Here is a 23,895-nt window from a genome sequence, read left to right as displayed (position 1 = left end):
ATGACCTGAACCAAAGGCAGAGGCTTAAGCCACTAAGCCACCCAGGCGCCCCGAGCAATACCTTTAAAGTGCTTAGCACAATGCCTAATATGTAGTAAGTTCTCAGTAAATGTTTGCTATTATTAAACTATACCCTAACAACTATACCCATGAAAGGATGGAAGGAGAGACAGAAGTAAGGAAAAAAGAATGAAAGAAAATCAGTCAATACGCTAGGTGTCAGCATTGTGCCGCAAATAGTCGTGTACACAAAATGCCTGTTCTGATTTTATATATAGAGGGTGTTCAGGTTGAACTGGCTTGGAATAGAGAGCGACTCAGGCAGATCTAGGAAATTCAGAATCCTAAAACTGCAGAAGAAGGATATGACAATGTTCTGGCCAAGGTCACTATGCATCAATTATTTTTCATACTGGCAAGCTGATGAAAATGAAAGCTGCCTGTCTCATTAGATCCCTACTATCACTGTAACCTCAGCATATCAGGAATTAAGAACAATCTCTTCTTTGTCTATGATGCTAGCATTTTTCTCATCTCTAGGCTCTAAGTCTTGGAGTCATTATCAAGGAAGAACTGTGATTGAATCGTACCCTTACTACTACTTAGCCATGTGGGTAATGATAATATTTGTTTTACCTACTACACAGGGTCATCAGAATGACCTCTGAAAAATAAATATTTAAAAGAGCCTTATTGAAATGTAAGACATTCTTATTTATTCTCTAAATTTAGCAAACAGAAACAAAAGCTGGGGTGGGGAAAGACTTGACCTAGAATTCTTTTTTTTTTTTTAAATTGAGGTATAATTGATGTACAACGTTGTGTAAGTTCAAAGTATACAATGTGATGATTTGACATTTATATATTGCAATATGATTACTACCATAGTGTTAGATAACACTTCCAGCATGTCACATAATTTTAATGTTTTGAGGGGAAGAACATTTAAGATCTGTCTTTTAACAAATTTGAAGTAGATAATACATATTGTTGACCATAATCACAGTGCTGTGCATTAGCTCTCCAAAACTTATTCACCTTTGAAGTGCAAATTTGTATCCTTTGACCAATATATCCCCAGTTCCCTTACCTTACAGCCACTTTCAACCACCAATCTACTTTCTATAAGTTCAGTTTCTTTACATTTAACATGTAAGTGACACCATGTAGTGCACTCAAGGTCCATCCGTGTTGCAAGTGGCAGATTTCCTTTTTTAGGCTGAATAATACTCAGGTGTGTGTGTGTGTGTGTGTGTGTGTGTGTGTGTGTGTGTGTGTGTATCACATTTTAAAACATACATCCATCCATGGATAGACACTTAAGTTGTTTCTATATCGTGGCTGTTTTGAATAATGTGGCAGTGAACATGGGAGTGCAGGTGTCTTCTCAATATCCTGTTTTTATTTGCTTTTGATATATAGACCCAGAAGTGAGATTGCTAGGTCATATGGCAGTTCTGTTTTTTTAATTTCTCGAGAAGCCTTCATACTATTTGTATAGTAATTGCACCAGTTAACATTCTCACCAACAACGAATGAAGGTTCTCTTTTCTCCACATTCTCACTTGTTATTTCTTGTCTTTTTGATGCTATCCATTCTAATAGTTATGAGGCTATAGCTCAGTGTGGTTTTGATGTGCATTTCCCTGATGATTAGTGATGTGGAGGACATTTTCATGTATGTGTTGACAGCTTGTATGTTTCTTTGGAGAATGTCTTTTCATTTCTTCTGCCCATTTTTCAATTGGATTGTTTTTTGTTACTGTGTTGTATCAATTCTGGATACTAAACCCATATCTCATACATGGTTTGCAGATCTTTTCTCTCATCCTGTGGGGGTGCTTTTTCATTTTATTGTTGCTTTTGCAATACAAAAGCTTGATTATAGTGTATGATCCTTTTAAAGTGCAGTGGAATTTAGTTTCCTTGTATTTTTTTTTAAAGATTTTATTTATTTATTTGAGAGAGAGACAGTGAGAGAGAACATGAGCGAGGAGAAGGTCAGAGGGAGAAGCAGGCTCCCCATGGAGCTGGGAGCCCGATGTGGGACTCGATCCCTGGACTCCAGGATCATGACCCGAGCCGAAAGCAGTCGTCCAACCAACTGAGCCACCCAGGCGCCCCTAGTTTCCTTGTATTTTGTTGAGGATTTTTGCATCTGTGTTCGTTAGGCTTATTGACCTGTAGTTTTCTGTTCTTACAGGGTCCTTTTTTGGTCTTAATGTAAGAGTAATACTGGTCTTATAAAATGAATTTTGGAGTGCTCCCTCTGCTTTAGTTTTTTCAGAGTTTTGGGGGAGAGTTGGCATTAATTCTTCTTTAAGTGTTTGGTTGAATTTACCAGTGAAATCATCTGGTCTTGGGATTTTCTCTTGTGGGAGGTTTTTGGTTACTGATTCATCTTCCTTACTTATCTTGATCTGTTTGGATTTTCTGTTTCTTCATGATTCAGTCTTGGTAGATTGGATGTTTTTAGGAATGTATCAGTTTCTTCTAGGTTAACCCATTTGTGGGCATTTAATTGTTCATAGTAGTCCTCCATGATCCTGTGTATTTCTGTGGTATCAGTTGTCAATTTTGGTTTTTTATTTTCAAAAAATAATAGTTGATCTTTTCTAGTGTTTTCCCGATCTTTATTTCATGTATTTCTGCTTTGATCTTTGTTATTTACTTCCTTCTAACTTTGGGCTTATTTTTTATTTCTATTCTTTTAAAGTATAAGGTTTGGTTGTTTATTTGGGATCTTTATTTTTCTTAATATAGGCATTTATCACTATAAACTTCCCTCTAAGAACTGCTTTTTTTGCAGCTTTCTACAGTTTTTTGTGTGTTGTATTTCCATTTTCATTTGTTTCAAGACATTTTGATTTACTTTCTGATTTCTTCTTTGACCTTTTTGCTGTTTAGGAGTGTGTTGTTTAGTTTCTATATGTTTCTAAATTTTCTAGCTTTGCTCTTGTTGATTTCTAGTTTCATTCCACTGTAGTTGGAAATGACGCTTAATGTTATTTAGATCTTAAATTTGCTAAGATTTGTTTTGTAGCTTATTGTATAATTTATTCTGGAGAGTAGTCCATGTTCATTAAAGAAAAATATGTATTCTGTTGCTGTTGGATGGAATGATATTTATATATGTCTGTTAGGTTCATTTGGTCTAACATGTGGTTCATGTCCATTTTTGTCTGGATGATCTATACATTGCTAAGAGTATTGAAATATCTTATAATTATTGTATTGTTTTCTTTTTTTTCCTTTCACATCTGTTAGTATTTGCTTAATATATTTAAGTGTTCCGACATTGGGTGCATATATTTACAATTATGATCTCTTCTTGATGAGTTGGCCCTTTATCATTACAAAATGACCTTATTTGTCTCTTGTTACCATTTTTGGCTTAACGTCTAGTTTGTCTGACATAAATACAGCTATTTCTGCTTTCTTTTGGTTTCCACTGGCTTGGAGTATCTTTTAACATCCCTTGACTTTGAAGCTGATGTGAGTCTCTTATAGGCAGTATATAAGATACTGTTGGTTTTTTTTAAAAATCCAGCCAGCCTTTGCCTTTTGATTGGTGAATTCAATGTACATTTATGGTGATAATTGTTATGTAAATACTTACTAATTCCTTCTTATTAATTGCTTTCTAGATGTTTTATAGTTCCATTGTCCCCCCCGCCCCTTTTCTCTTTTTGTGCCTATCTTTGTGAATTGCTGATTTTCCATGGTGGTAGTGGTATGCTTTAATTCCTTTGTCTTTTTTTTTTTTTTTTAGATTTTTATTTATTTATTTGACCGAGAGAGATCACAAGTAGACAGAGAGGCAGGCAGAGAGAGAGAGAGGGAAGCAGGCTCCCTGCTGAGCAGAGAGCCCGATGCGGGCCTCTATCCCAGGACCCTGAGATCATGACCTGAGCCAAAGGCAGCAGCTTAACCCACTGAGCCACCCAGGTGCCCAATTCCTTTGTCTTTATCTTTTGTGAATGTACTGTAGATTTTTACTTTTTGGTTACTATGAGATTTACATAACAGTTCATTTTATCAACTTAACCTCAATCTCATACTTAAACTTTACCTTTCTACTACTCTACTTTTATGTTTTTGAAGTGACAATATACTTCTTATACTGTGAATTTATTAACAAGCATAGTAGCTGTAGTTATTTTTAATACTGTTTTCCTTTAATATTTATACTATAGTTAAGTGGTGTCTGGGAGTCTTTATTTCTCCTTCATTTCTTTTTCTTTCTTTCTTTTTTTTTAAAGATTATTTATTTTAGGGGGAGAGGGAGAGAGAGCGAGAGCGCGTGCACATCAGTGGTGGGGGGGAAGGGACTCAGTGAGAGGAAAGAGAGAGAGACTCTTAAGCAGACTCCCCACAGAGTGGGAGGCCCGGTGCAATGCGTGGCTCGATCTCAGAACCCAGAGATCATGATGTGAGCCAAAATCAAGAGCTGGACACTTAACTAACTGAGCTACCCAGCTGCGTTCTCCTTCATTTCCGGGAAAAGTAATTTTAGGGGATAGGATATTCTTGGTTCACTGCTTTCTTCATTAATATTTTGAGTATCATTCCACTGTCTCCTAGCCTGTACAGTTTCTGCTGTGAAATTTGATGATAGCCTAATGGGGGTTCCTATAGCTTAATATCTGTTTTCCTCTTGCTGCTTTTAGAATTCTCTCTCTGACTTTCTTTTTTGACAGTTTCATTGTAATGTATTTGGAGAAGACTGTTGAATTGAAATTGGATTGTCTGTTAGGAAGGAAGGATGGAAACACTTCATTCAGCCATCTGTAGCCTTCAGTAATGAGGTAACAAGTTTCTGGCAGCAGAGGAGGGGGAAGGACTTCTGTCTCATCATTAATTCTCTTCATTTCCTAGCCAGTTACCTCAAAGCTCCAGAGGAAATGAAAAACAGTTCTTAGTCTTGAAAAGGTAAGGTATCCTTAGATCATTCAATTACTTGGCACAAGATCGGAATCAAGAAGTAGCTGAAATAAATCAAGATATAACATTTAAAGTTGTTAACCCCCCTAATGGAAAATTATGTTGTTCAGAACTTTCACTGCTTCTGTAAATCTTTTAAAGTAAGAGTAGAAGTGGTAGAGATTACACCGTAATATAAGAAATTAGATTGGCATGAGTTCTGGTTCTTCAGATCTAGTGATGAAACCATTTTATCCTCAGTATTTTGATTTCTAACTGACTTAAGGTGTTATTTTGATTTGTAGTTGCTCTGGAAATAGGAAACATAATTTTGAAACATTAAACCTTCCAAGGACCTAGAAATCAACTAGTTAACTAACTAGTTTTGATATGGGAAATAAAAACGTTCTCAGAATATTCAGATGTGAGTGACTTTTATATTTCCTAATCATTGCTTTTGTATTAGGGTTTAAATATGAACACTATGGCCAATTTCTTCTTCATCTTTTTTAAAAAATATTTTATTTATTTATTTGATAGACAGAGATCACAAGTAGGCAGAGAGGCAGGCAGAGAGAGAGGTCCTGGGATCAAGTCCCACATTGGGCGGAGTCTGCTTCCTCCTCTCTCTTCAATTTCTTCTTCATCTGAGCTGAAAGCAGAGGCTTTAACCCACTGAGCCACCCATCTGCCTCTCTTCTTGATCTTTTGATTTAGGATTCTTTAGCTTTTTGAGAATAATCTACAGTCATGTAAATGTCATTTAATAATCTCTTCACTGTAGGATAAGTGTATCATATATATAGCATTCAACAAAGTACTTTCACATAATCATTTGACTTTTTACATCTTTATGAACTAGGTAGGAGATGTATTGTCATTCACCAAATCAGTATGATAATTCAAAAATATTTTTAAGTTTTTATTTAAATTCTAGTTAGTTAACATACAATGCAATATTAGTTGCAGGTGTACTATGTAGTATTCAACACTTCCATATAATTCCCAGGGCTCATCACAAGTGTCTCCTTAATCCCCAGCACCTATTTAACTTGTATCCCCACCCATTTTGTCTCTGGTAACCATCAGTTTGTTGTCTATAGTTAAGGCCTAACTGTGAGACCTGAAACCATAAAAATATTAGCGGGGAGTTCAGGCAGTAACTGCTTTGATAGCAACCATAGCAACTTCTTTCTAGGTATGTCTCCTGAGGCAAGGGAAACAACAGTAAAAGTAAACTAATGGGATTTCATCAAAATAAAAAGCATCTGCACAGTGAAGGGAATAATCAACAAAACTAAAAGGCAGCCTATGGAATGGGAGAAGGTATTTGCAAATGGCCTATCTGATAAGGTGTTAATACCCCAAATCTATAAAGAGTTTATCAAACTCAACACCCAAAAAGCAGATAACCCAGTTAAAAAATGAGCAGAAGACATGAATAGACATTTTTCCAAAGAAGACATACAGGTAGCCAACAGACATGTGTAAAGGTGCTCAACATCCCTGATCATCAGGGAAATGTAAATCAAAACTACAATGAGATATCACTTCACACCTGTCAGAATGGCTAAAATCAACAACACAAATAAAAAGTGTTGGTGAGACTGTGAAGAAAGGGGAACCATCTTGATCTGTTGGTGGGAAAGCAAACTGGTACAGGCACTGGAAAACAGTGTGGAGGGGCCTCAGAAAGTTAAAAATAGAACCACACTATAATCCAGCAATCTCACTACTGGGTATTTACTCAAAGAATAAAAAATAGTAATTCAGGGGGATGCATGCACCCCTATGTTTATAGCAGCATTATCTACAATAGTCAAATTATGGAAATAGCCCAAGTATCCATTGAACTAATGAATGGATAAAGAAGATGTGATGTTTGTGTAATAGACATACACAGACACAAACACACACTGGAATATTACTCAGCGATAAAAAGAATGGAATCTTGCCATTTGCAACGACATGGATGTTTAGCTAGAGAGTATTATGCTAAGCAAAACAAGTCAGTCAGAGAAAGACAAATACCATATGATCTCACTTATATGTGGAATTTAAGAAACAAAACAAATAAGCAAAGGGGAAAAGAGGAAAACCAAGAAACAACAAGTAAAGACTCTGTGACAGGCATTGAGGATACATAGCGGATGAAAAGATCCTCTTGCTCTGGAGCTTCTGTACTATTGATGAGAGACAGACAACAAACAAATATAAGCTTCCATAAATTCCTTGCAGAAAAATTGAGCAGGGTAAAAGAGAGGGAGTATGGGAGATGTCCGTGGATGCTACTTTATACAGAGTGATCAGGAAAAACCTCTCTGATGAGATTACATTTGGGCAAAGGATTCCAGAGGAAGAATATTCCAGGCTGAGGAAACAGGAAATATGGAGAAGGGAATGCTTCTCTCTGTGTTCAAGAGCTATAAGAAAAAGAATGATAGGAGAGATGTGACTGGAGGGAAGAGAGCTACAGAAGAATGGCGAAAGACAAAGACAGAGGAAATAAGTAAAATAGCTGTAAGATTAACAGAGTTGATCTTGATTATTCAGTAAGTGACTAAATGGAATTCACATCCAGGAACCCTGACTCCAGCTCCTATGCTCATAAACTGTGTTACTTCAGTGACGTAACTAATAGTTGTACCTGCTCTATTAATGCTTATTGGGTGGATTCAGTGCACGTAGTGAACTGAAGAACAGTATAAGAAACGTAATACTAATCTACATGATCTCTTTCTAGGCTGTTTGGTTGAATTTATGAAAATCTTCTTGGCCAAGAACAAGATTAGACCTCTATTGCTCAACTAAACAGGAAAATAGACCACCTCCCACTATTTCTCTTGTAGTTCAAAATTTCCCCCTTGGAAGGTTTCATTCAACTGCCCTTCACCTTTAATATTGAGACAAGTTCTGACAGCAGAGGAAATGGGAAATCGAGTAAATATTAAGAACTTGAAAGAAATTGCATGAGGTTATTGAACTATATGTGTGTTAAGTGCATGTATATATAAAAATAGAAATATAAATGTACATATTCTTACATACACATAAAAACACCTCCTGTGGGAAACTTTTTAAAATTTTATTTTTTTATTAAAAAGTTTTAAGTTCCAATATAATTAATGTACAGTATTATATTAGTTTCAGATGTATAATTCTATGCATTACATCCAACAATTCTATATATTACTTAGTGCTCATGATGGTAAGTGAATTCTTAATTCCGTTTACCTATCTCATTACCCCTCACCTCCTTCCAGTAACCACCATTTCTCTGTATTTAAGAGTCTGTTTCTTGTTTGTTTCTTTTTCAATTTGTTCATTTGTTTTATTTCTTAAATTCTATATATCAATGAAATCAAATGGTATTTGTCTCTTCATGACTGACTGATTTCACTTAGCATTATACTCTCTACATCTATCCATGTTGTTGCATATGGAAAGATTTCATTCTTTTTTATGGCTGTGTAATATTTCTGTGTGTGTGTGTGTGTGTGTGTGTGTGTTCCACGTCTTCTCTATTCATTCATCTCTCAATGGACACTTGGGCTGCTTTTGTACTTTGGCTATTGTAAATAATGCTGCAGTAAACGTAGCTGGTGTGTATATTTTTCTCTCCATGGGAAACTTTTATTGCTAATGTTAATGGTGGCAGTAGATATAAATTATGATAGATGATAGCTCAAAAGTTGTCAATTCCAATAGGAGCTACTCAATGAGTTCATACTATAATCATGGATTATAGACCAGTATGAATTTTCAATGTGAATTTTTAATGATAATACAATGCTATCATAATATGTAAGCCATTGTATTATGCAAATATTACCTATTAAATGATGAATTAATACTTGATTTATATTGAGAATGAGCTAGTTTTTTTTTTTTTAAGGATGAGCTAGTTCTGTCTTAGCATACTTCTAGAAGACCTTGCATTACTTAATCAATTTTAATAGGAAATCAGGGGCGCCTTGGTGGGCTCATTTGGTGGAGTGCACGACTCTTGATCTCAGGGTTGTGAATTCGAGCCCCACATTGGGTGTAGAGATCACTTAAATTTATTTTTTTAATTTTAAGTAATGCATTTAAATCTTAAAAAAATTTTAAAAAAGATTTTATTTACTTATTTGACAGTCAGAGATCACAAGTAGGCAGAGAGAGAGAGAGGAGGAAGCAGGTTTGCCACTGAGCAGAGAGCCTGATGTGGGGCTCGATCCCAGGACCCTGAGATTATGACCTGAGCTAAAGGCAGAGGCCTTAACCTACTGAGTGACCCAGGAGCCCCTAAATCTTTAAAATTTTTTAGTAGGAAATCAAATTATTTTGCTTTGGAGATTGCCATGTAGTACCCAGCACAACAGCTTAAACACTGAGTGGAAGATGGCATAAAGTAGTGGTTGAGAGAACAAAGCTTCTAGATTTAGGCTAAAGTGAAACCCAGTTTCACACTTACTAGCTGTGTGATCTTAGGCAAGTCTTAAGTGTTCTTGTCTGTAAACTGGCTTAAGAATAGCATCCACCTTATTGAATAGTGAGACAATAAGTTAGTGAATACATGTGTAAAGTGCTTAGAATGATCCAGACATATTAGTAAGAACTAAAATAGTGTTAAACTATTTTTATTAACATGGAAAATATTTGTTGAATTTAATTAATGTTTTGCAGATAAGATTGCTTGATTTTAAAATAGCTCAGATGTGTACTAATAAATGTGATAACTGTACTATTTTGGTGAGCTCGAGGTTTAGGGAATTGTTTCTCCATGTCTGACCTGAAGACATATTTACTCACTAATACCATGCAAGAATACTCTCCCCATCTCTTCTTTTCTCTTGTAAGTGACAGATATTAGAACTGTTTTCCCAGGAAGCAGAAACTTGGGTCTTTCTCCCTTTTACTTAGTGATCAATTTATACTTGTCTTTGAAGTTTCCTTCTTTTCTAAGAGGAAGACCTAAAAAGGAAATCTAGCCTAGTTAATTTAACAGTGTCTTTCAAATGTTTTAAAAATGTGGGTTGTAAATCAATTAGTAGTTTTCAGGCAATTAAGAAAAAATTTTTTTTAAAAAGAGTACATCATAGGAATTAAGGTTAAGTATTATCTCATGAAGGATTACATATACATATGTGTGTATACATAAATATATTACTACATGTGTAACACATATATGAAAGATAGTAGGTTTAATGATTAAGGGCATGGACTCTGGAGCCATGCTGCCTATTCAAATTCTGGCTTGACTATTTGTCTTTGGACAAGTGTCTATGTGTCTCAGTTTACTTGTCTGTAAAGTTAAGGTAATAAAAGTAACTATCTCCTAGAATTGTTGTGAGAATTAAGTAAATTAATGTATGTAGAGAGCTTAGGATTTATAAATCCCCTTCTCACTGTTTATCCATCCATCTATTCACATACATATACAGATACACACACAGATATCTATATATCTGTATCTATACACCTTTGCACATACATAGTAAGAGCTATGTAAAAGCTATCAATAATGTGTGTGTGTGTGTGTGTGTGTGCACGTGTGTGTGTGTTTACTTGCTGTGTCCTAATTTAAAATAAGTTTCTTACTGTGAGTTGTGGCCAAAAAAGTTTTAAAGTTACTGGTTTATCAGGTGGAAGCTGGTATTGTGAGTGGATTTGGAATGAGGAGACTCTGGTCCAAGTCAATTCTTTGTCAATTCCCCAGGCTACCTGGAATATGTCACTTGACCTCTCTGTCGTTGTCTTTCTCTTAAAGGTGGCTGGGCACCAAATTATCTTAAATGTGCCAAGAAGCAGTATGATTCTACACTTTTATTATTCTTTCTGCCTCTTCCCTCTCTTCCCTCTTACTTCTGAGCAAAATGGGAAGTTCTGTAAGGATTGTAATGCTATGAGTTTTGACCTTGACTAGCATGATTAGAATGAGAATTAGGTGCCTTAGGACAAAGACATGCATGTAGGGACTCTCCATACAGGATAGTGACCAACTGTCCTCTTCAGATCTCTCCTCTGAGGGCAAGTTGAGTGTGGGAAGACAGGCAACATTAGGGATGCCTAGAGAGAGACATCAGAATGGAACAGGATCAGAGCAGTATTGCTGTAGTGTCCTTCTGATTGTGACAGGAGGAACAATGGCCTATAGAAGCAGTACTGGCAGTGAATTTCTGGTGAAGGGAAAAAACCATTCAAACTTCCTTTGACTAACTTATATGGTTGTGGAAAGACTGACCCTCGGTATGTGCCCTGGGTGGGTTGGAAGTGAATAGAGAGTTAGTCGCTGAGCCAGGAGAGGAGATGAGACAAAGGGGGCCCAGGAACAAGAGAAGGTAGAGCTTGAATACAAGAGACAACCAGTGAAACTTTCCTGGATGCAGGGATAGTTAAGAACTCTTTAAATAACAGGGATCTCTAATTCCCAATTTTTTGTTGGCTGTGTCACACTTGTGTGCAGCTCCTCTCTATTGTACCATACCCTCAGCCTTGAGTCAGTAGTGTTCCAGAAAGAAGGGAGATTGAGAAGGGTCCATCAGCTTGATAGAAGGAAATTAAGAAGGAATATCAAGAATTTAGTGGAAGCAGTTCCATCCACGTCGTTGCAAATGGCAAGATTTCATTTCTTTTGATGGCTGCATAGTATTCCATTGTGTATATATACCACATCTTCTTGATCCATTCATCTGTTGATGGACATCTAGGTTCTTTCCATAGTTTGGCTATTGTGGACATTGCTGCTATAAACATTCGGGTGCATGTGTCCCTTTGGATCACTACATTTATATCTTTAGGGTAAATACCCAATAGTGCAATTGCTGGGTCATAGGGCAGTTCTATTTTCAACATTTTGAGGAACCTCCATGCTGTTTTCCAGAGTGGCTGCACCAGCTTGCATTCCCACCAACACAGCGTATCATGCTTAGCGAAATAAGTCAAGCAGAGAAAGACAACTATCATATGATCTCCCTGATATGAGGAAGTGGTGATGCAACATGGAGGCTTAAGTGGGTAGAAGAAGAATAAATGAAACAAGATGGGATTGGGAGGGAGACAAACCATAAGTGACTCTTAATCTCACAAAACAAACTGAGGGTTGCCGGGGGGAGGGGGTTTGGGAGAAGGGGGTGGGATTATGGACATTGGGGAGGGTATGTGATCTGGTGAGTGCTGTGAAGTGTGTAAACCTGGTGATTCACAGACCTGTAACCCTGGGGATAAAAATATATGTTTATAAAAAATAAAAAATTAAAAAAAAAAAATTTAGTGGAAGCAGAAACTCAGTTGAAATGTTGCCCTCACCAGGCAACATACTAGAAAGGATACCAGGTTTCCCAGTATATGTGGAATGAAGGTTGAGCCAATTTTCTTATTGGCTCAAAACTTATCAGATCAAGATGAGTTGATCAAATGCAAGACCCGAAGGTTTTCAAGCAGCTGATATATAATATGATACCATATAGAGTGTTGTTTTCCAAAGAGTATCTGTGCTTTGTAAGTTTAGAATATTTCTATTTTGTAAGTTTCTCCTCACCAAAAACGGTTTCATGATGAAATAAATTTGGAAAGTGATGGGCACCATGCCAGTCAACTCTCCTTGAAGACCTATGATTTACATTAGCATGTTATAACTCTGGGAAGTTGGGCAGTGAAGGTTAAGATCACACAGGAAACTTCGTTGAAGCCCCCAAAATCCAAAGGAACACAGTCTAGTTTCCAGTTACTTGCTGCTAAATTTTTCTATTTTCATTTCAAAAGAGGCATTGCCAAACCAACATGTCCAGAAACTTCCCAATGAAGTGCATTCATCCTCTTGTTTTCTCCATCTAGGATAATAAGATCACTGCTGCCTGTCATCTCAGTTAGAAATCTCAATTATCTTTTATTTTTGACCCTTAGTACTCCTTCACATCTGACATACACATATATTAGAATTAGAATTAGTTCATTATCAGATCTTGTTGATGCTTTTAAAACACTTATATATCCCTTGCTACATGCCAGACTTTTTATAATTTTAATATACATTGGATATTTACGATATACTGAATCTTTGTTACAGGAAATTGTATTTCCATGTACCAAGCAACAAACAATTGGAGATTGAAATTGAAACAAATAGCATCAAAAATGAACACTTAGGGATAGATTTGACCAAAGATGTGAAAGGTATGTACACTGGAAACTACTAAATATTGCTGATAGAAGTAAAGAAAATATCAGTAAATGGAGAGATATACCTTGTATGTGGCCAGGAAGACTCAATATTGTTAAAATGTCAGTTCTCCCCAAACTGATCTGCAGGCCAATGTAATACCAATCAAAATTTCAGCCGACTGTTTTGGATAGAGATTGGTGATCTGATTCTAACATTCATATGGGAATGCCAAGGACTAAAAATAACTAAAACAACTTTAACAAGAAGAAAATTGGAGGAATGCACTACCTGATTTTAAACATTGTTGTTAAACTATAGTAACCAAAACAATATGGTATTGGCATGGAAGTGGTTACATCAAAGGAATAGAATAGAGAGTTCTGAAATATACCCACATATTATGGACAATGAATTTTTTTTTTTTAACAACACAGCAAAGGCAATACAATGGAAAAGGTATAGCTTTTTCAACAAATGGTGTGGGAATAATTGCATTGCTGTATTTTGTTTTTTTTAAGATTATATTTTTAAGTAATCTTTACACACAACATGGGGTTTGAACCCCCTGAGATCAAGGGTCACAGGCCCCATCGCCTGAGCCAACCAGGCACCCCTGCATATGTATAATGAAAAACAAAAACAAAAACAAGAAACTTAGGTCTATACTATGCACCATTTACAAAAACTAACTCAAAATGGATCATATACCTAAATGTGAGACCTAAAATTATAAAAAGTCTAGAAAAAAACAGGTAGAAAATCTTTGTGACCTTGAAATAGGCAATATTTCTTGGAAATGACACCAAAATAACAATCTATAAAAGGTCAAATTGATGAAATAGACTTCTTCAAAATCTGAAGTCATTCTCCATTTCCTAACATTGTTAGGAAAGAATGAAAAGACAATAGACTGGTAGAAAATCTTTGGGAAGCATATGTTTTATAAATGATTTGATTCTAGAATATATAAAGAACACTCAAAACTCAATAATAAGAACCCACCCCCCCCCCAAATGAACAAAAGATTTGAAGATATTTCAGCATGGAAGATATATAAATGGCAAATAATTACATAAAAAGATGGTTAATATTATTACTTACTGGAGAAATGCAAATTAAAACTACAATGAGATACCACTACATACCTATCAGAATGACTAAATTGAAAAAGATTGACCACCCCAAGTGTTGAAGAGGATGTGAAGGAGCTAGAACTCTCTAATACTATTGGTGGGAATGTAAAATGGTACCATCACTTTGGAAAACAGTTTGGCAGTTACTTAAAAATGTTAAATATACATCTGTTACATGACCTACCCATTCTACTTCAAGATATTTATTTACCCAAGATTAAAGAAAATATATGTCCATATAAAGATTTGTACAGAAATGTTTATAATAGCTTTATTTATAGCCCCCCAATAATAAGCAACCCAAATGTCCATCAACAGGTAGATGAATAAACAAATGATAGCATATTTATACAATGCCATTGTACTCAGCAATAAAAAGGAATTAATTGTGGATATAGTCAACAAGGATACTCCTTAATTAAGCTAAGTGAAAAAAGGCCCTTCTAAAAAGATAATATACTATATTGTCCTATTTCTTTTTTTTTTTAAATTTTTTATTTATTCCTTTGACAGAGATCAGAAGTAGGCAGAGAGGAAGGCAGAGAGAGGAGGAAGCAGGCTCCCTGCGGAGCAGAGAGCCCGATGCGGGACTTGATCCCAGGACCCTGAGATCATGACCTGAGCCGAAGGCAGAGGCTTTAACCCACTGGCCATCCAGGCGCCCCTATATTGTCCTATTTCTTTAAAACTTTAGAAAATGCAGACAAGCCTAATAGTGACAGAAAGCAAATCCATTTGTTTTGGGAGGTAAGGGGAGTGCAGGATGGAGGAGCACAAAGTGGAAAAGGAAGGGATTGCAAAGGGACTAGGGGAAACTTTGGGCTGTAAACCAAATGTTTACTATTGTGATCACAGTGAAGGTTTCACGGGTATATGCATACATCAAACTTTGTATACTTAAAGTATATATACATTATTTTATCTCAATTATATCTCAATAAAATTTTGTTTTAAAAGGTGATTCCAGGGAGCGCCTGGGTGGCTCAGTGGATTAAGCCGCTGCCTTCGGCTCAGGTCATGATCTCAGGGTCCTGAGATCGAGTCCCGCATCGGGCTCTCTGCTCAGCAAGGAGCCTGCTTCCCTCTCTCTCTCTGCCTGCCTCTCCGTCTACTTGTGATTTCTCTCTGTCAAATAAAATAAAATAAAATAAAATCTTTTAAAAAAAAATAAAAGGTGATTCCAACATGCATTTGTTTGAGTGAGGTATGGGTGGGTCATTGAAGTAGGCATGTCCATCTTAGGGTTGGAAAAGGATCTGGAGCTATGGGGAGAAGCTGGGGGGAAAGATCGTAGGAATAAATTGTCCCGCCCTCCCTCTCCCTCCTTCCCTCTTCTCTCCTTCCTCCTCTGTCTGTCTTTCATAATGATCTGAGATTGTTGAATACTGCATTTATATGGAGTTGATAGCTGAAAAGATATGGGAAAGGCTGGTTTCATGAAGGAATGGATTATTGAGAAACAGTTATTGAGGAAAGAAACTTGAGAAACACTGGAGGCATGTTTGAAGGGGATATTGAAGAATAAGAGAAACCAATATGATCAGAAGAATGGTTGGCACACTGGAAAATAATTAAGAAAGGGATGGATCGGCTACCTCCTCTTTGCTTAGCATGATTTCTGTAAGTGTTGGTCTGTATTTCTAGGGCTTTCTAGGGCTCAAGAACATCTCCAATCAACCACAGGAACTATGCTGGTTAATTTCCTATTGTTTCTGGCAGAGTAGTATTTTTTTTTTTTAAAGCACAAAACTAAATCTCGAGGAAACCAATATTCTTAGCAGAGGGGAATCATTTTACATGTAATCCTTTAGCTAGCTCAACAAAGCAAACAATATTTACTTGGCACCAGAATCTTCTGTTTTCATAAGTCAGGCCACATGAAATGCTAAGTGCCTTTAGAGAGGCATAGTAATTTATCCCCTGCTGCCTGGCATAAAGTGGGTGAACCATTTTTAATGTCATAGAACAAGGATAGGAAAAAACTCCATAAATTATATAAAAATATATATGAGATCTTTAAATGGGTGTCCTGGCTGCACACCTCTTGAGATGCCTTTCAGCCTTTTATGCTGCTCCTGCCTGAGAAGGTCTCCTAATAACTTCCAAAAACACTGTGTTCTAGAAGAAATTAGTCAATCATTTTAGAGAAACAATGGGCATTGTGGAAAAGAACCTTACAGGGTTAGAATTTCTGCTTTCTTATATTCTTTAGATTTCCTACAATAATAAGTGATTATGAAATCTCCAGATTTTCCAGGGAAGATTTAATATTAAGTTCCAATTGAAATTTGTCACTCAAAGTCTTTAGAAAGAAGTGGGTTGAATTTCATACCTGTGACTAAACAGTGTTCAGGGGGAAACAAGAACCAGAGAAAAATTAATCAACTGACCAAACAAACAGAAACCCGGATTCACAAAAATAAAAACACCCTATATGCCAAATAACAGCATTCATTGCTGACTGGTTTGTTAGATGACAGAGAGACCTCTGTTCTGTTTGATGAGCTGTGTAACTTTGGACAGATTGACCATCTCTCTGAGCCTGCTTCTCCTTCAGAGGGACCATCACACCTACAGAGATGTGGTGAGGAAAGAAGGGGTCAAAAACAGAGTGCCAGAAGGGGGTGGGATTATGGACATTGGGGAGGGTGTGTGCTTTGGTCAGTGCTGTGAAGTGTGTAAACCTGGTGACTCACAGACCTGTACCCCTGGGGATAAAAATATATGTTTATAAAAAATAAAAAATTAAAAAAAAAAAAAAAATAAAAAATTAAAAAAAAATAAACCTTATCAACATTCTTAAAAAAAAAAAAACAAAACAGAGTGCCTGGCCTGATTATCCCAAAATGATCATTTAGTTCCTTCTTCTTTTTCTCAGGGACTAACTGAGGCTGATAGCTCAGGGCAGAAGGTTGGCTGCAGTATGTAAACCAATTCAATCTTCACCTTCTTTGCTGTTTCTGCTTCTGTACCCTCTTGGGGTATGACTGAGGAAGGTTCTCTCCTGTTGAGGTATGGGTTTGGGTAGGTAGCTAGGAAAGTGACATATGGCTTTTTCCCCTGCTGTCATATGTCTTTGGCCCTGTTTCCACCAGGCTGTGGCCTCAGTGCTCTGGTCAAACCAGAGTCATTGAAGCTGAGAAAGTAGGAGGTGAGGTGGCACACTGCATGGGAGTGTGGAGCTGGTATTCCCAAATTCTTCTGAATTGCCCCAGAGACAACCCACAGCCTTGGTTCAGACAGGCTTCCTCTCTGCAGTGGTCAGTCTTCTCCTCTACTCTTCCAGATGTCCTACACTCTCTCAGGGCATGGGGTGGTCCATGGCTTCAGCACTGATGGAAAGAAATCTTATTCCAAAGAGGAGGTACTCTGTTCTGGCTCTCAGTTTTTATTTTGTCCTTAAACCTCAGGCTTTCTCTCCCAGGAGGGATTTAAATGGGCTTACAGTAATAATTCCCATTTGTTACATGCGCCATGCTTTAAAATTATTAACTCACTTACTTCTCACAGACATCCTACAAAATACATGGGATTGGTCCCATTTTATAGGTGAGAAATCTGAGGCTTAAACAGATATTAGGACTTGTGTGAAGCAGCTTAGTTGGTGACAATAATATTGGAACCCAGATACGTCGTATTTTGGAGCTGCGAAGTAGTTTATCTCTCTGTTATTTACCTGCTTTTCCACCATGCTCACCATACTGTCACCCTGGAAAAGGCATCCTGGCCTGGGGCAAATACTAGTTTAAAGGATTTATTTGCCTTTTTGATCCCAAGATGCGATCTCTTGCTCTATCTCAACCCTGGGATGTCATTAAAGAGAGTTTGCCAGCTGGGAAAAGATGAAAAGGACCATAGCATCGATGATTACAGTGTGTCCTCATAAAAGTGCTGCTCCAAAAACAATTACATTTTACTGAGAGAATTAACCAAAAATTGAGATGAGTTTTTACAACTAAAGGAGTGGAGTTGCATTAATTATCTATAAACCTTATTCTGCAGTGGTTCTCAGCTCTAAAATTCCAAAGGAAGCAAGTAGAGTACAGTATGCAATGTTCTCTGAGGTGGCTGATCCAGTCTTCTCAAGTTTTAGAAGGTCTCATTGGAAACAGTTATGATCCTGAACTATATTATGCTTTTATTCTTTAAAAGGCTCTTTTAAGCTCTCAGAGCAGAACAAGCTGGCCTATCTCAGAGCACCAGAGCTAGATCAAAAAGCACATCAACATTTTTTTCCTAGCAAAACTAAAACAAATATGAACAACATTTCCTCCAAAATTGAAAAATAAAATCAACAAGGAGAAGCAGGGTAAAAAGAAGGACAGGTTTGAGTTTTGTAAGAATTGAACTTTGATTCAGAATTTGAACTTGGTGTGAACTGAATTTAACTTTCGTTCACATTCAAAGGGCTAGGCCCTCTAGAAGAGTTCCTGCAGCATTCCACAAAAGACTTTCCTTTGTTATCCACATTTACGTCCCATGATTCGTACACTAGGGTTATTTTTCCAGTCTGAATGGGTGTAGAAGCACGCATGGACATGCAGTGGGTACAAAGCTGTTCGCATCACTCAGAAATAAGCTTAGATCTCATAGCAACCAATATAAATCTTGCATAACAAAGTATTTAAGGCTTAAGGTGGTTTTTAAACTTCAAACGGTGTTCAATATGACTTACTTTTATTACCTTAGAATGTATTTGTTGTTCTAGGTGTTCACAGCACCTTACTTATTCTGAGATACAGCGTCAGTTCTTGTGTTGGTAATGAACTCTTGAATAGATGACGGAATTGATGTTTGATACTATGACATGAACTCCTCCACGCAGCTGTAGCTGAGCTTAATCTGTGACTGGCAAGTGACTTGATTCTCTTGCAGCTGCCAAGCAAGGAGCACAGGCATTGGAGTCAGTTTCTCTTACTTATATATTTTGGATTTGGGAAAATCACTAGTGAATCTTTACGCCTAACAAATCACCTGAGGTTTTTGTGAAAATGCAGATTCTATTCAGTAGGTCTAGGGTGAAGCCTGAGGTTCTGCATTTCTAACAAGCTCCCAGATGATGCTGATGTTGACAATCACACTTTGAATGTCAGAAAACGATTCCAACCTTAGTTTTCTCATTTGGGAAAAAAAGGGATGAAAATAACTACTTGGGAAAATTGTTTGGAACAATTTTCAGGGAGGTGAAGTTTTCAGTCAGGGAGGTGAAGTATCTGAGAAGATTGCCCCAAATATAAATGTCCCACTCCTCCTTTTCCCCTATTTTGTTCCTACTTAGCTCAACAGCTTGTTCAACTCCAAGTTTCTTCAGCCTCAGTCTTTACTGGATTTACCTTCATATTTATGATATAATAAGTTTCATGGAAGAAATGCACATATGAATAATGAAGAGCTTACCCCTGTCCTCTTTCCCCAAATTATGTGACATTCAACATTATATTGAAAATCTTATGCCCAAGAGAATGCTCAAATGGACTTGAGAAGCAACTTGTTCAAAATGGTTCTAAACATTTGCTTAACCGTTAGCAAAAAAATTGTTTTTTTGGAGGGATTATAAAACCAAACCCAATTATATTCTTTGAAGATACACTTCTAAGATAACATGTTTCAAAATGGTTAGAAATAAAAGAATGGGCAAAAGTATATCAGTCAACTCAAATATAAGCAAAATGGGGGTTCTCATCTTAATATCAGACAAGCTAGAATTTCAATTTATAAGCTATTCCTTAAAGTAGAAGGAGAGGGAATACTTCAACCATCATCTGAAGTCAGTTTTACCCTAATACCAAAAACAAAGATATCAAAAGAATAGAAAACTATAGGGCAATCTCTTATGAGCTCTTATTTAGCTACAAAAGTGATTCTCAACAAAATACTAGTAAATCCTATCAACATATCAGAGTTATACAAGAGTAGTTTAACATTTAAAAATCAATTAATGTAATATACCATATTTTAAGATAACACAATTATTTCAATAGACACAGAAAATCATCTGACAAGGTCAAGTCCCTCTCAGAATAGAAAACTAGAAGGGAATAAGATAAATAGAAGGGAACTTCCTCAACCTGATAAAAAGTATCTATAGGAACTTACAGCTAACATACTTAATGGTGAAGGTGTGAGTGTTTTTCCTCATAAGATCAGAGATAAGACAAAGATGTCATTCTCACCACCTCTATTCAATAGTCTACATACATTTGCAAGGGACAATGTTGTAGTCCATTCAGGCTATAATTACAGACTATCATAAACTAGGTGGCTTATAAACAACAAATTTATTTCTTATTGTTAAGGAGGCTAAGGCCAAGATCAAGGTGCCAGCAGTCTGATGTCTGTTAACATGTCACTCCCTAGTGGACAGGTTTTTTTTTTTTTTCCCCCCTGTGTTCTCACATGGCAGAAGGGGCAAGGGACCCCTCTCAGGCTTCTTTTACAAAGGCACTAATCTAAATAATGAGGGCTCCATCCTCATGACCTAATCACCTCTCAAAGATTTCACCCCAAAGATTCCACCATTTTGAACAAGTTGCTTTTCAATTCAATTTGAACATTCACATTGAGCACAAGATTTTCCATGTAATGTTGAATGTCACATAATTTGGGGAGAGGGGACAGGGGTGAGCTCTTCATTATTCATATGTGTATTTCTGGATGTTAGGATTTCAACATATGAATTTTTGAGTGATTTGAATATTCAATCTGTAGTAGGCAATTAGGCAAGAAAAAGAAATAAAAGACATCCAGACTAGAAAGGAAGAAGTAAAACTATATAAACAAATGTCATGATCTTGTGTATAGAAAATCTCAAGAACCCACTAAAGATCAGTTACAAATAATAAATAACTTCTGCAAGGTTGTAGGATATAAAAGCAACATAAAAAAATCAATTGCATTTCCATACATTATTAAAAACCAATATAAAAATGAAGTTCAAAAACTATTTCTTTACAATAACATGAAAAAGAATAAAATAGGAATAATTTAAACTGAAGATGGGTAAGACTTGTATACTGAAAACCACAAAGCATGGTTGAAAGAAATGAAGGAATATCTAAATAAATAGATATCCTATGCTCATAGATTGGAACACTTAATATAACATGTTATAATGGCAGTACTCCCTAACTTTGATCTACCAATTCAATGCAATCTATAGCAAAATCCCAGAAAATGACAACCTGATCCTAAAATTCATGTGGAAATATAAGGAATCTAGAATAGCCAAAACTGTTTTGAGAAGAGCACCTCAATTGTAGGACTCACTTGCAGTTTCAAAACTATAACAAAACAGTATGGCGTGAAGATCAATGGAATAGAATTTAGAGTCCAGAAGTAAACCCTAAACTTATGGTCAGTTGACTTTTGAGAAAAGGGCCAAGACAATTTGATGAGGGGAAATAAGTCTTTCAACAAATGGTATTAGGGAAATTAGATATCCATATGCAAAAGTATCAATTTGGAATATTATGGGAGTAGTGGAAATTTTATTGATATAATAAACTAATCTCAGCTTAAATATCAGCATTGTGCATTTTAGCATTTCTGCTAAAATCAGGAATAGTGTCTATTACTACCACTGTATTACATAATATGCTGAAAGTATTAACCAATATAATTGGGAAAGCAAAGAAATTAGAGAGACATACAAATTATAAAGGAAGAGATAAAACTATCATTTGTAGGTATGATGGTTTGCTTTGAAATGGTAAGAAAATCAGTTGAAAAGCTTTGTCAAGCAATAAGAGAATTCAAAGATAGTTACATACAAAATCAATAAATGGAAATTGGTAGCAATCTATCTATATCAATATCAAAATATATCAACAGTTAGAAGATAAGACCTCACTTGGAATAGCAATCAAAACTATAACAAAACAGTATGGCATACAACAAAACATACAAATTTGGCAAGACACACATGAAGAAAACTTTAAAGCTCTTCTGAAAAATATAGAAGATTTGAACAAGTGCAAACATTTTACGTGGTCTTAGAAAATACCTTCATAGGGGCGCCTCGGTGGCTCAGTGGGTTAAAGCCTCTGCCTTCAGCTTGGGTCATGATCCTGGGGTCCTGGGATCGAGCCCCACATCGGGCTCTCTGCTCAGCAGGGGGCCTGCTTCCTCCTCTCTTTCTGCCTTCCTCTCTGCCTACTTGTGATCTCTGTCTGTCAAATAAATAAATAAAATCTTTAAAAAAGAAAAAGAAAGAGAAAATACCTTCATAAACTTGACAGTTTACTCCAGGATAAATTATACATTTTACATGATCCTAATAAAAATGCCAGTACTTCCTCCCTCTTCCCCCCAAACCTGAAGTGATGATGTCTATTCTAAAGTTCATATGACAAATAAAACAAAAGAGACCAGTCAGGAAATTATTCTGATAAGGAAGCATGCTGGGGAAGTACTATCCTGATAAGATATTAAAACATAAAGTAACAACAATTTTAAAAGTATGATAATGGTGTTTGAAAGAAGCAAATTCACCAATAGAACAGAATAGCATTCCCAGAAATTAACTCATATACATATAGGAATTTAGTAGGTGATATGGTGATCATCTCAAATCATTGGGGGTGGGGTGGGGATCTCAACTATACAAATAGTATTGGGAAAACTTGAACCATCTAGAAAAATACAAAATCTGGATTACAGGAGGGTGAATGCCAAAGATTTAGCTGTTAAAATTGAAGCCAAATAAATGCAAATAAAATGAAGAAATTATGAATTTGGTGGAGAATGCCTTTCTAATTATGACTAGCAATCTAGTGTGTGGCTCCCTCTGGGTCCTTGGGAGGGCTCCTGACATGTCTCTGGGTATGTCCTTGTGTAGGGGGACAGGACTGGCCTGGACTGCAGCTGAGAGGGCTGGGACGGAGTCACAGGGGGGCCACAGCTGTGACTGAGGTTTGTGGGTATGTCTCTGTAGGGACAGGTGGGAACACCTCTAGCTGGGTGCCTAGTCTGGCGGGACTGCCCCTGGATTGTAGGTGAGTAGGACTAGAGTTGGATCATAAGACTGCTTCAAGGTCTGCAGGCAGACCCAAGGTTGATAGGCCTACTCCCCAGGGCAAAATCCTTACATGTTAATATTTCTCAGAGTTTCCCTATGGCACAGTAGCTCTTTTCACTCTTTTCATTCTAAATGGTTGGAGTGGGTAAAGCCAGTATGGCTGGAGATTTAGTGAGGGGGTGGAAGTAGAGACTAAGGAAGTGAGAGAGGACAGATTTCCAAAATAGTATGTTAGCAGGTTCTGTAGAATTGGCCAAGATGGCAACACAGGGGTTCTGAGCTCCCTTCTTCCACAAACACACACCAAAGGTACAGATAGACATGGAGCAATTTCCTGTGAAAGAAATCCGAACACTAGATGGCCAGCTCCTACACATTCAACAAATGAGAAAATACCACAACTAAATAAGTAGGAAAGACCGAGACATACTCTTGCTATGAACCTCACCTCAAGCTGTGCCATACAGTTGGTCTAGAACTCCAACTCCTATCTTCACCCTGTGCAGCAAGAGGTCTGAACCCCACATCTATTTCCCCAACTAGAGATTCCTTCTGCCAGAGGAACAGACTCCTAAAACACCTATATTTACAAACCAACAAGGCTTGTGTCCATGCGGATCCAAGACTATAGCAAATAAAGAAGCATTCTTTTTTTTTTTTTTTTAAAGATTATTTAT

General features: G+C 36.8%; 1 long non-coding RNA gene across 1 annotated transcript; it reads left to right on the top strand.

Moving 5' to 3' along the window:
- The first annotated feature begins 302 nt into the window (after positions 1-302).
- Positions 303-15,305, top strand: LOC132022273 (uncharacterized). The gene is made up of 3 exons (XR_009405569.1): positions 303-385; positions 12,974-13,080; positions 15,160-15,305. It is a non-coding gene; the product is annotated as an uncharacterized LOC132022273 (long non-coding RNA).
- Positions 15,306-23,895: the final 8,590 nt, after the last annotated feature.

The sequence above is a fragment of the Mustela nigripes genome, chromosome 7 (genome assembly GCF_022355385.1).
Source record: "Mustela nigripes isolate SB6536 chromosome 7, MUSNIG.SB6536, whole genome shotgun sequence".
NCBI classification, from domain to species: domain Eukaryota; kingdom Metazoa; phylum Chordata; class Mammalia; order Carnivora; family Mustelidae; genus Mustela; species Mustela nigripes.
Note: the sequence above shows the minus strand (reverse complement) of the source record. Positions and strands in the feature narration are given on the sequence as shown.